This window comes from Miniopterus schreibersii, assembly GCF_964146895.1.
Source record: "Miniopterus schreibersii genome assembly, chromosome: X".
NCBI lineage: Eukaryota > Metazoa > Chordata > Mammalia > Chiroptera > Miniopteridae > Miniopterus > Miniopterus schreibersii.
The window spans coordinates 77,492,091-77,505,607 of NC_138104.1; the positions used below are offsets into that span (position 1 = coordinate 77,492,091).

General features: G+C 39.1%; 1 pseudogene across 1 annotated transcript; it reads right to left on the bottom strand.

Annotated features, from left to right (window-relative positions):
* Positions 1-12,416: 12,416 nt before the first annotated feature.
* On the bottom strand, positions 12,417-12,625 carry LOC308550912 (small integral membrane protein 10-like protein 1 pseudogene; annotated as a pseudogene). The gene has a single exon. The product of its transcript is annotated as a small integral membrane protein 10-like protein 1 pseudogene (transcript).
* Between the last annotated feature and the right edge of the window lie 892 nt (positions 12,626-13,517).

Below are 13,517 nucleotides of genomic sequence, written 5' to 3' on the forward strand. Positions count from 1 at the left end.
AACTGATGGTTTCTCCCAGTAACGTTAAAAATTCTTGAACAAGTCAATGCTACATCATAATTGTGCCAAAAAGAGATTTATTTTATTTTATTTTACATTTTATTTTTTCCCAAAGGACTCATCAGTTATTAATTACTCAAATATTTTTTTAATTTTATTTTTGTTTAAAATATTACACATGTCCCTTTTTCTCCCCAATAACCCATTCCACCCCGTCCCATCCCCCTCCCCAGTCCCTCTCCCTACCATTGTCTGTGTCCTTGGGTTGTGCATATTTATTTTATTTATTGATTTCAAAGAGAGGAAGGGAATGGGAGAGAGAGATAGAAACATCAATGATGAGAGAGAATCATTGATCGGCTGCCTCTTGGGCGCCCCCTACTGGGGATCAAACCCGAAACCTGGGCATGGGCCCTGACTGGGAATCGAACCAGTGACCTCTTGGTGCATGGGTCGATGCTCAACCACTGAGCCACATTGGCAGGCCAAAACAGATTTTTAAAATGTTACCTGAGGTTTACATTTCCTCTCAGCTAAGATTTTTGTAGAATTTGACTGAAGATTCAAAAGAACTATAACCTAAAACAAATCATTTTGCAGAGCAGCTAGCTAATAGACACATTAGTTCGTGCTTGCTTGCTCCTTGTCATTTTGTATTGTATGCAAAGGTGTACTGTGACTATGAGCAAGGATAAAATAGATGTCAGCCTGTTCTAGAATGATCAAGGAAATGATAACCTCAAAAGACAACACAGTTTTCTTTTTCTCAGTAGTCATAATCAGATTACTTTGCACTATTTAAATTGTCAGTCCCCATAGTCTATCTAGAAGAAAACAAAACACAAATCCTAAATAAATAGAAAATTGTCTATTGAGGAGAGCTCCATTGGGTTAAAATTATTTTTAAAGATTTAATCTAACATTTGAGATATAGCATCATGAGAGCTTTGTAACCTAAGGATTAATGTGGAACCCCTTAAAAAAGTGTTAAGTCTAGTTATTTCATAAATATATGCCTCTTAAACTTTAAAAATGTAGTAAGATTAACCAAAATAACTTCATCCTCTATTCCCGAAGACAAGCATGACTTGTATTAAATAGATGCATTTGTTTATTTTTTCATCCAATATTCTGTGATGCCCTTTCGTCTGAGGGGTGTTGGATGTCATAAAACTTCATGATAGGGCTTTTTCTGGGTAGGTAAGTTGATCTTTCCTCTTCCTGAGTTTGGAAACAGGTCACTTTCAGATTCCCACTTGTCTCTACTGTTCCTTATTATTTAGGGAAGAAGATGTATAAAAAACTTGCCCAAGAACACACTCTCTTCCTGCCACTGGGAGAAGACCTTGCATCTCAAGAACTAGATAATGTTTAGATTTCTCAATTCAGCAGCCAAGGCCCTTTCCAATCTGATCTAAGCCTGCTTTTCAAATTTCATTTATTCGTTGATTCACCAAATTTTTATTAAGAATCTAGTGTGCTAAGCATTTCCACCCATATAAATCTTCAGTTCTGACCAAAGAAATGAAATGTTCTTGGTAAATACAAAATATACATTCTTGCTTTCTTACTTTTGTTCACTCCATTCCTTTCTCTTGAGGAAACTTTCTCCTGTCTGCTTACTGAAGCCTATCCAAGCCTCAAGACTCAGCCTGATTAATTTTTAAAAAAGCATCCACTGAACATCCAGTCTGTGTCAGGTACAGTTCAAGCATTGTGTAGATCCAACACAGAGGCCCAGATATCAAAGAAATTACAGTTTGGTCAGAGAGATAATCATGAAAGAGTGCAGAAGAGAGGGTGATTCATAGTTTTATGTGTGTGTGTGTGTTTGAGGACTGGGGGCAGTAGGGAGATGTTATGAAATCTACACAGAAAACATGACCAGGAACGAAGCTTTTTGTTCATTTGTTTGTTTTTATTATCTATTGTTTATTCTGTCCAAGTTTTTTTTAAGTGAAAGAATGTTTATTAGTGAAGTAGTGAGACAGAAAGGAAGCAGAAGAGCTGTGCAAATTTTTGTTTTGAAAAATGTCAAACATAGAGAAAAGCTGGAAGAATAGAACAATGAACACCCCTTTATCCTTCACCTATAATTCCTCTGTTGTTAACACTTCACCACCACATTCCCTTTTTCTCTTTAGTTACATATACAAACACACATATTTGTTTGCTTGTTTCTTTTTGCTGAACCATTGCTTGTTAAATGTACATATGGCAACACTTTAGCCCTTCAGTACATATGTCCTAAGAACAAGTACAGTACATTCTCCTATATCACCACAATACAATGACCATACTCAGGAAATTTAACATTGACCCAACATTATTATCTAATATATAATCCATATTCAAAACTCACCAATATTCCCAATAATGTTATCTGTAGCTGATTTCTACCACCACCCCTCCATTTGATCCAGGATGGGATCAAGGATCCCACATTGCATTTAGTTGTCATGCTTCTTTAGCATCTTTTAATTCGGAACAGTTTCTAAACCTTTTGTTTTGTTTTGATCTTTCCTGACATTGACAGTTTTGAAGAGTTGAGGCCGGTTTTGCAGAACATCTTTCAATTTGGATATTGTTCTTTCTGGATTAGATTCAGGTGAAATATTTTTGGCAAGAATACTACCAGAGTGTGTCATTCCCAGTACACTGCACTGGGGGCATATGATATGTTTGTCCTATTAATGATGGTAATAATTTTGACCACTCGCTTAAGGTAGCATTAGTTAAGTTTCTACATTATAAAGGTAACTTTTCCTCTTTTTAGCAATAAGAAATATGTAGAGCTGTACTTTTTTGAGTTTGTGAGATTATCTTTGGAATAGGACTTTGAAGGATGAATAGGAGTTTCCTAGGTAGACAAGAAGAGGGGAAGATTCTAGACAGGAAAGGAAGTACATATAAAGGCACAAAGGTGTGAAACGGTGTCAGGAGGGCAGAGAGCAACCACTCAGAATTACTAGAACACACAGTGAGGTAAGAATGTGGCAGGTGGAGTGGCTAGAGGAGCCAACAACAGAGATCACAGAGTGCCCTGCAGCAAGGACTTGGGCTTGATCCTGTAGGCCATGGTGGCACACTGGAGTATTTTATGCAAAGAAATGGCATAATCAGAACTGATTTTTAGGAAGCTCACTTACAGCTACATGGATGGATTTGTGGAGGAGAAACAGTGTGGTGGGGAGAAAGGCAAAACTTGAGGGAGTTAGAGCTATAGCAATAGTCTAGGTGAGCAATAATACATCTGTTGCAGACTCTTTTCTGACATGGAAGCTGGAGTTCATCTTAAGTGTACACATGCACCAGGGCACATAAGAGAATGGAGTATCAAACTTCCTATGGATCAGTGTCTGGAGAGTTTGGTGCTTTCGAGTGTGGATAGTAAAGCAAGAGGTTGAGGATGTAGGTAATATATTTGCATTGTAGGATAATAGTGGTGAGAAAAACCTAAAGAAGTATGACATGAGGGAACCAGAAAGCTAGTAGCTAAAAGGAGTTGCATGCTATGTTGTATGATAGACAGGTAGGATGGGAGACCCCCAGGAGAAGGCCCGAAGGCAGAGGTGGGAGTTGGCCTCCCGAGTACTCAGTGCAGAGAGTTGTATGTTTATTCCATTTCCACCTGGGCTGAGTCAGTTGCGTTACTGTATACAACCAGCGGGAAGCCTGCTCTCTAAGACTCCTTGCTGGGTTCAGTCTGGCACTTCGTTGCTGGACGGTGAGAGGACACAGATGGATATGAATGTGGAAGTCTTTAACACCCTCCAAGTCCAGAATATAGATAATATGAGAAAATTATTGTGACTTATTTGTTAGGTGAAAAAAAAACCAGTTTATAGCCCCTCCGGTGTGGTTCAGTGGTTGAGCATTGATCCATGAACCAGGAGATCATGGTTCCATTCCCAGTCAGGGCACATGCCTGGGTTGCGGGCTCCATCCCCATAGGGAGTGTGCAGGAGGCAGCCGATCATTGATTCTTTCCCATCATTGATGTTTCTGTATCTCTCTCCTTCTCCCTTCCTCTCTGAAACCAATAAAAAATATACATATTAAAAACAACAACAAAGACAGTTTATAAAAAAGTAGGGCCCAGCCAGTGTGGCTCAGTAGTTCAGTGCCAACCCATGAACCAAGAGGTTACCGGTTCGATTCCCAGTCAGGGCACATGCCCAGGCAGCCTATTGATGATGTTTCTCTCTCATCAATGTTTCTATCTCTCTATTCCTCTCCATCCCTCTCTCTCTAAAAATCAATAGAACATTAAAAAAAAAAGTAGGTACTTTTTTGTAAAGGTCAAAATATGCACATGTATATGTGTGGCAGGCAGTATATGTTAGCAGAGCAAGGATGATGGGCCAGGTACAGAAAGAAGGTCACCAGGTGGAAAACCCCAGGTGGCCAGCAAGGGACAATTGTAAGGTAAGGTGGGACCTCGCCCCCAGGGTGGCCTTTCCTCCCCTAGCCTATTACTGTTCTTGTGATTTGGACCCCCTGACCTTTCCTCCCTAGAGATGACATCTAGGCCTCAGTTGTATTTCAGTTCCAGGCCCAGAAAAGCAACAAAACCAGCCACAGCTGACCTCAGGACCAACTGCGTTGGATAATGACCCCCGCCCTGGCACTGACCAGTCAATCAGTGGAGACCTAGAAGGATGCTCTAAGGGGTTGTACAAAATGGAAAGTTTTATAGGAAGAAGAGTGGGGCGAGGGAGCTATTAACAAAAGAAAAGAAAGGATTTTTCTGCCAAGACTTCTAGGACAGTTTTGGTGGTGGGGTGGGGAGAGAATGGGAAGGGTTTTTATCATGCAGATTTCCTCTTCTTTCTATGGGGGATGGAGAGGGACTGTGTGTCAGATTACTTTATTGGTGCTTGAGCAGAAAATTCCAGACTGGTTAAGATTTTGTTTCTGGGAGAGGTTGAACTGCAATTAGATCAGGTATTAAATCTAGGTTTGGTGTCATGGGCTTTTAGCACAAGTGAAGCCATTTTGGTCTTGTACTTTTTTCTTTAACAGTAGCCAGAAGTGGAATTGGGGGGTCATATGTCTATGTTTAAGTTTCTGAGGAATTGCTATACTGGTTTTGTGTGTATTTCTTTTAAAATTTTTATTTAGGGTTTAGAGAGAGAGAGGAAGGGGGAGAGACACACAGAGAGATACAGAGATAGAAACATCAATTTATTTTTCCACATATTTATGCATTCATTGATTGATTTTTGTATGTGCCTTGATTGGGGGTTTGTACCCACAACCTTGGCATATCAAGACTATGCTCTGACCAACTGAGCTACCTGGTCAGGGCCTTGGTTTTGTGTATTTTAAACATTTTACATATATTGTCAACGGGATTTTGATTGAGATTATATTAATTTTATAAATTAATCTGGCTGGAGTTTATGTCTTTATACAGTCATTCTGTTAGAGAACATATGTTTGGTCCTCTTTTTTGTCCTATCATAAAGTTTATACCTTTTTTTTAGAGTACTCACATACTTCATAGTTTTATACTTCTAGGTATTATATAAATTTTGTAGCTATTGTGAATGGTATTTCTTTTTCATGCTTTCCTCCCACCCTCCCTTCCTCCCTTTGTCCCTCTCACCTTACACCCTTTTCCTCCCTCCCTCTTCCCTCTTTTTCTCCTTCTTTCCTCCCTCCCTCCCTCCCTCCCTCCCTCCCTCCCTCCCTCCCTCCCTCCCTCCCTCCCTCCCTCCCTCCCTCCCTCCCTTCCTTCCTTCCTTCCTTCCTTCTTCCTTCTTTTGGTTAACACAAGTTGGCCCTTAACTAATACAGACTACTCCAGCATTGCTTATTCTAACTCACTGACAGAAATGTCCCAACCCACATGGTTGGAAGTTTTGACTAGGGACCTTAATAGGTGTGAAGCAGAAAAACAAAAGACTTTCACCTAGTAAACTCATTGGTGCCAATAAGTGAATTAAGTTGTTAATGCTTATAATGAAATATGGCTCTGACAGAAAATCTGAAAAGTTCATAAAATAATTTTCCTAATTAAAAAAAATTAAAATTATGACTTTGAAAATTGAAATAACATGTTAAGATACGTGCACATATTTTCTATCTAAACTATAACCTAAAAGTGATTTATTTTTTAATTCAATAGGAAGATTTTTATTGAAGCTATTTATAATACAATCAGGAGTTGCTGCATAACAACATACAGTCCTGCTTCTAGTGGCACTTACATTGCAATCTCATTGAGTGAATGGGATCTAAGGATACAAGTCTTCCTTCATCTCGCATAACATCTAATGCAGTGCTTTGCACTCAGTTGGTACTCATAAATATGTGCTCAGTATATGAAAGGAAGACAATTTTCACAAGGTAAATGACTTTTAAAGTAGACTGCTTTCTGTAGGGTTTTTTAAATCTAGAGTTTAGTTGAGATATTCTTATTTCTCCAGCTAGTTTTTATAGAAATATGAGTGAAATAAATAATGCCATTAATATCTTTTTTCTTACCACTAAAATGATTTAGGTTAAAAAAAAGTGAAAGATTTTGAAAATAGAAAAAAATTGAAATGTGTATTTTCTTGACTGTAGGAGCTGGAGATCCACAGTATTGAAGGAGAACACTTCACTTTTTTGTCCAAAATATGTAATCATTAAATGTATAATGATTTAGAATAATAATATAGTATACAAACTATTTTATCTATATGGGCACATTTTCCTAGTTATGTAAACTATGAGAGTTGACACGGCTCTGTAACTAGGTAGGTTTCCTCATCTGTAAAATGGGAGTACCTCTAGGGTCTCATTCAGCTGTAATTAAAACCATTGTAAAGTTTTATGGCAAAATTGAATATCAAATCTTGACAAAGAAGATGAGGTCTCCAAAGTTGAAAAAGTTGTTTATAATTTACATATCAGTAAACACGCGCTTGCTATAACTTCGTATTCAAATGGAAGCTAGTCACCAAAGTAATTTCGTAAGCATAATAGTGAGATTTGGGCCTGAGAGCCAGTCTTCCTTCCATTTCTTCATATTTTTCTATCAATGTAATATATGCAAATAATTTAAATTGTCAACTAGTTCTATTAAGTTCTGTTATGAAAAACCACTTTTACCTTTTACATAGTTATTTTGATTCTTTTACCTCCCTGTCTTTAGATCAGTGCCATACAATAGAAAAATATAAGGCAAGCCACATACATACTTTAAATTTTTCTGATAGCCACATTAAAAAAGTAAAAGGAACACAAAAATAATTTTAGTAATATATTTTATGTAACTCAATATATCCAAAACATTATCATCTTTTAGCATGTAATCAATGTAAAAGATCATTAAGAGATATCTCACATTTACTAAGTCTTTGAAATCTGGTGTGTTTTTTACACTTACAGCATATTTCAAGTAACATGTTAAATTTTCATTGGAAATGCTTGATCTGTATTCAGATTTCATAAAACTTACAATTGAAAAAGTAGATTTACCTATCCAAGTTTTTCCAAACATTCTTAAAATTTTTCAATAACTGGACTGATATTAATGTTTAAATTTAAATTAGGCAGTTAAGGGTGGGTGAGAAGTTTTCCAACTGGATGGGCAATTGCTTCCTCCCCAGGCAAAAGCTGCTTGGATAGTAAATGCCTGCCTGAGAAAGAGGTCCTCTGCCATATGTGGTAATGACTCAGCACAGGAATTCAGATGGCTGCCTTCCAAGCCAGCATCCCTGGATTCTCCTCACACAGCTCTAGACCACTCTGCCCTCTGGAGCCCAAGGCCTCAGTTGTATTTCAGCTCCAGACCCAGAAAAGCAACAAAACCAGACAAGCAATACCAAGGCTGACCTCAGGACCAGCTGCATTGGCTAATGACCCCCTGCCCTGTGGCTCACCAATCAATCAGTGGTGACCTAGACCCTGAAAGGACACACCTGGAACACTGCTGAATATTATAATGAGAAATTCCCCTGGGACACAAGAAAGAAAAAAATTAATAAATTAGGCAGTTAAATTAAATTAAAAATTCAGTTTCTTATTCTTATATTTCAAGTGCTTAATAGCTATAGGCAGACTTTAGGTCAAGGTGGTGGAGTAGGTAAATGTGGTACAGTACTTGCATCCTCTCCCACAACCACATAAAAATTACAACTAAACTACAGAACAACCATCATTCAGAACCACGTGAAATCTAGCTAAATAGAAGTCCTACAACTAGGAATTTAAAGAAGCCAAATTGAGACTGGTAGTGAAGCAGGACAAAGAAAATGTTCCCCAAAACTGCTCCATCAAGTTAATCCCTGTCAGAACTAAGGCAGTTATCAATAGGTAGTTATAAAACAATGGTCCAGGAACCACCCTGACTTCTTTGAAGTTTGTTTTTCAGATCTAAAGCCAAGCCATCAACCATAGGGACCAACTCAATACCTGGTTGGGAAAGTCTCTTCCTGCATCCCATAATAAGTGCTGCACAATCACAGAATGCTTCGCTTTGCTAACATATACCTGGATATCAGTGTTTGTATACCCAAACATCAATGTTGCAAAAAAGGAAAAGCCTGCTAACCTACCCTCTGTTTGGTTACCCCAGCAACTTCTGTGTTCCCAAGCCATAAAAACCCTCAAGCCCCACATTTGGGGCTCTGAACCTAAGGCCCTACCTTAGGGTCCTTGACCTCTGCAGAGCCTCAATAAGTCTGCCTTTGCTTTTATCTGTATCCTTGGTCTAAATTCTTTTATATCAGGAGATAAGAACCCAAAGTCATTGGTAACAGTAGGAGGGGTGGAGACACAGAGCGGGCTGGTCCCACACCCACATGTTGCGGATAAAAATCGGGAGGCTATCTTGGCTGCAGAGGTCCCCACCGAGGAGTGAAGGGTCCCAGCCCCACACTAGGCATTCCAGCCCAGGGTTCCAATGCCAGGAAGAGAAATCCCCATAATTTCTGGCTGTAAAAACAGGGGGCATTGAGGCTGAGGTGGATGGCTACTGGTGTCCCAGGCAGTTCCTTTTATTTATTTTTTTTAATATGTTTTTATTGATTTCAGAGAGAAGAAGGGAGAGGGAGAGAGAGAGAAACATCAATGATGATCCCGGCTGGGTGTGGCTTAGTTGTTGAGCATCAACCTAGGATCCAGGAGATCACGTTTCTATTCCCGGTCAGGGCACATGCCTGGGTTGCAGGCTCGATCCCCAGTCGGGGGTGTGCAAGAGGCAGCCGATCAATGACTCTCTCTCATCATTGATGTTTCTCTCTCTCTCTCTCCCTTCCTCTCTCTAAAATCAATAAAGATATATATATATTTTAAAAGAAACATCAATGATGAGAGTCATTGATCATGCCCCCTACCGGTGATCAAGCCCACAACCCAGTCATGTGCCCTGACCAGGAATCAAACCGTGACTCTTGGTTCATAGGTTGACGCTCAACCACCGAGCCACGCTGGCCAGGCCAGGCAGTTCCTTTTAAAGGGCCCACACACAGACTTACTCTGACTCAGTCTGTCTGAGTTCCATTGCTGGGGCAGTAGCTTGAAAGGCACCAGGGACATAAGGTAAGGGGTTGAACTGTCTGCCATCAGGGTGAGAGCTGAAGGGGCAGCTTTCACCCAGACAGAAATACTGGCATGTATGTTGATTAGAGATATTGGCTTATAATATTCTTTTCTTTTTATTCTGTGAAGCTTTGTTTCTTCTTTTGACTCACAGTTATTGAGTATCAATTGTATATTAGGAACTATGCTAGAAACTAGTAACACAGACTTAACACTGTTCAAGTTGTTTGCAATCCAAATCCTTTCCTCTTACCCTCAACCCCTGAAATGTGACTGCAAGCAAGAATATTTTTACAAAGACAAAACTCTTCCATACTGATCTATGACCATTGTCAGCCTATATAATAATAGGAAGTCCCAGGAAGGAAATGCCGGAAAGCTACAAAGACAAATCAGACACATAAGAAAGAGTGAAATGGTTGGTCAATGCGGTACACATTTTAATCTTAATCCCAGTATCTTCAATGATTCTTTTAATCATTTCTAGGCAGCATCTGAAAAAATATGCTTTTAGTCTTTTCATTTATCATAATTAAATCAGAGTGTCTTTTACTTCAGTCTTCCTCTTGGCACCTGATAAGAACTTGTGTTGCTTGGTGGCCTATAATATTCTTGCTTTGTAGTGGCTTTATCTGGTTTTGGAATTAGGATAATGCTGGCCTCATAAAATGAGCTTGGGAGTATTCCCTCTTGAATTTTTTGGAATTGTTTGAGAAGGATAAGTGATAGTTCTTTGAATGTTTGGCCAAATTCACCTGTGAAGCCATCTAGTCCAGAACTTTTGTTCGTTGGGAGGTGTTTTTTAAAATTTTTTAAATTTCTTCTTCAATTTCATTAGTTGTAATCTGTTTATTTAGATTTTCTGACATTTCATGATTCAGTTTTGGAAGATTGTATGTTTCTAAGAATTTATCCATTTCATTTAGATTGTCCGATTTGTTGGCATATAGTTGTTCGTAATATTTTCTTACAATTCCTCGTATTTCTTTAGTGTCAGTTGTTATTTCTCCCCTTTCATTTCTGATTTTATTTATTTGGGTCCTCTCTCTTTTTTCCTTGATGAGCCTTGATGAAGGTTTGTCAATCTTGTTTATCTTTTCAAAGAACCATTGTTGCTTTCATCAATCTTTTGTATTGTTATTTTAAACTCTTTCATTTATTTCTTCTCTGATCTTTATTATTTCCTTTCTTCTACTCACTTTGGGCTTTGTTTGTTGTTCTTTTTCTAGTTCCTTTAAGTGTAAATTTAGATTGTTTATTTGAGATTTTTCTTTTTTCTTCAGGTAGGCCTATAGTGCTATGACTTTCCCTTAGGACTGCTTTCACTTTTGTATTGTGTTCTCATTTTCATTTGTTTCAAGGCATCTTTTGATTTCTTCCTTGCTCTCATTGTTAACCCATTCATTGTTTAGTAACATGTTATTTAGCTTTCATGTTTTTGTGTGCTTTTTAGTTTTTTTCTTGTGATTGATTTCTCGTTTCATATTATTATGGTGAGAGAAGAGGCTTGATATGATTTTAATCTTTTTAAATTTAATGAGACTTATTTTGTATCCTAACATGTGGTCTATCATAGAAAATGTTCCATGTATACTTGAAAAGAATGTATATTTTGCTGCTTTGGGGTGAAATGCTCTGAAGATATCAATTAAATTCATCTGGTCTAGTGTGTTATTTAAGGTCCCTGTGTCCTTGTTGATTTTCTGTCTGGAGACTCAATCCATTGATGTCAATGGGGTGTTAAAATCCCCTACTATGACTGTATTACTGTCAACCTCTCTCTTTATGTACTTCAAAATTTGCTTTATATATTTAGGTGCTCATATGCTGGGTGCATAAATATTTATAAGGGTTATATCCTCTTGTAGGGTTATTCCCTTTATCATTATGTGGTGTTCTTCTTTGTATCTTACTATAGTTTTTGTTTTAAAGTCTATTTTGTCAGATATAAGTATTGTTATACTTTTTTTCATTACCATTTGCATGAAATATCTTTTTCCATCCTTTTACTTTTAGTCTGTGTGTATCTTTCGTTCTGAGGTAGGTCTCTTGTAGACAGCATATATATGGGTCTTGATTTCTTATTCAACTACCCATGTCTTTTGATTGGAACATGTAGAGTGATTTTTTTTTAACATAAATTATTGTCATTATTTAAATGGCATTCATTAAATAGTCAAGCTTTGGACAGTAACTGGATCTCCTTCTGTTTGGCACCAAGGTCTTGAGCCCTGCTACACACAGGGACACTGAAATACAGTCCACTTTCTTACACGCTAACCCTCTGTTCAAAATCCTGCAGCATTTTATGTTGTTTGCTATCAGAAGGATGCTTTTCCTGTACAGTTTTTTTTTCTTTTCTCACTGGAAAATTTCTGATTGTCATTGTTTTCTCTTGTGGGATGGAGAAATACACGCCTTTCACATCATATCCTTAAGATCTTCAGCTTCTTACTCATTCAATATGTTGCTTACGATTCAGTCCAATATTCCCGAAATGTATGATTTCATATTTTAATCTGAACCATGAACTTGTATTTTGCATTTTTTTCCTGAAAAACTTAGTAGCCTTCACATTTTTTTATAATGCACCCTTCTTCGCTCTTCGCTCTAATTTTAAGGACGCAGAGCCCCTTAAACACTGTGCGTCTGAATTAAATTCTTCACTGTTGCCGCAAAACCCCGACCGATCTCTTTCCAGTCCCAGCGATTTCTGAGGCTGGCTGGGAGCTTGCTGGGGCAGGGAGGGCAGCCGCGGAGGGCGCCCGGGGATTCTCACGAGACTGAGGAGGCCTCTTCGGCAGCTCTGCTTGGCTCCGCCGCTGGGCCTCCTGGGAGTCCGCCATTGTGCTGGCCCGGGGACCGTTAGCATAATCATGTCTTTAAAAATGTACCTGCAAGCGGATGTTGAGGATCACGGAGCCCGCGACGTAGGAGTATGGTAAATTCGTGCGCAGCTGCCAGGCCAGCTTGAAGAAGGCGAGCAGGGTGCGGTAGAGCCCTTTGCAGAATACCCCGTAGGAGCTGGGCCCGCTGGGCTCGAGACCCCGAGGGCCAAAGAAGACGCAACCGCCACAATGGCCATGGTCATGGCCTCGGTGTTGCCCGCTGACCCAGTGCTTGGTGCCCAGGGTCACCCCTAGCCCTGCAGACCCCGATGGGTGGCCCCCACAGCGAGGGGCGGGGGCACTTGTAAAGTGATTATTGATAGGTACATATTTGTTGCCGTTTTATTCTTTTTTGTTGCTGTTGTTAATTCTCACCCAAGGATATTTTTTCCATTGATTTTCAGAGAGAGTGAAAGGGAGAAGGAAGGTGGGGTGAGAGAGAGAGAAACATCCATGTACATCAATTGGTTGCCTCCTGCATGTGACCAATGGGGATCGAACCTGCAACCCTTCGGTGCTCAGGCTGATGCTCTAACCACTGAACACCACCAACCAGGGCAGCCATTTTATTCTTTTAACTGTGTTCCTTTGTTTTTCTTTTCTTTTCTTCTTCTCCTCCTCCTCCTCCTTAAAGAAGACTCTTTAACATTTCTTGTAATACTGGTTTGGTGGTAATTCCCTCTTTTAGCTTTTTCTTGTCTGGGAAGCTTTTTATTTCTCCAATTTTAAACGATAGCCTTGTTTAGTAAAGTAGTCTTGGTTATAGGTCCTTGCTATTCACCACTTTGAGTATTTCATGCCAATTGCTCCTGGCCTTAAATGTTTCTTTGAGAAATTAGCTGACAATCTTATGGGAGCTCCCTTGCAGGTAACTAACTGTCTTTCTCTTGCTGCTTTTAAGATTCTCTCTTTGTCTTTAACCTTTTGCATTTCAATTATGATGTGTTTTGGTGTGGGCCTCTGGGTTCATCTTGTTTGGATTTGTGTGTCTTTTTCCTTCACCAGGTTAAGGAAGTTTTCAGCCATTATTGCTTCCAATAGGTTCTCAATCCTTTGCTCTTTATCTTCTCTTTCTGGTTCTCTGTATGATGCAGA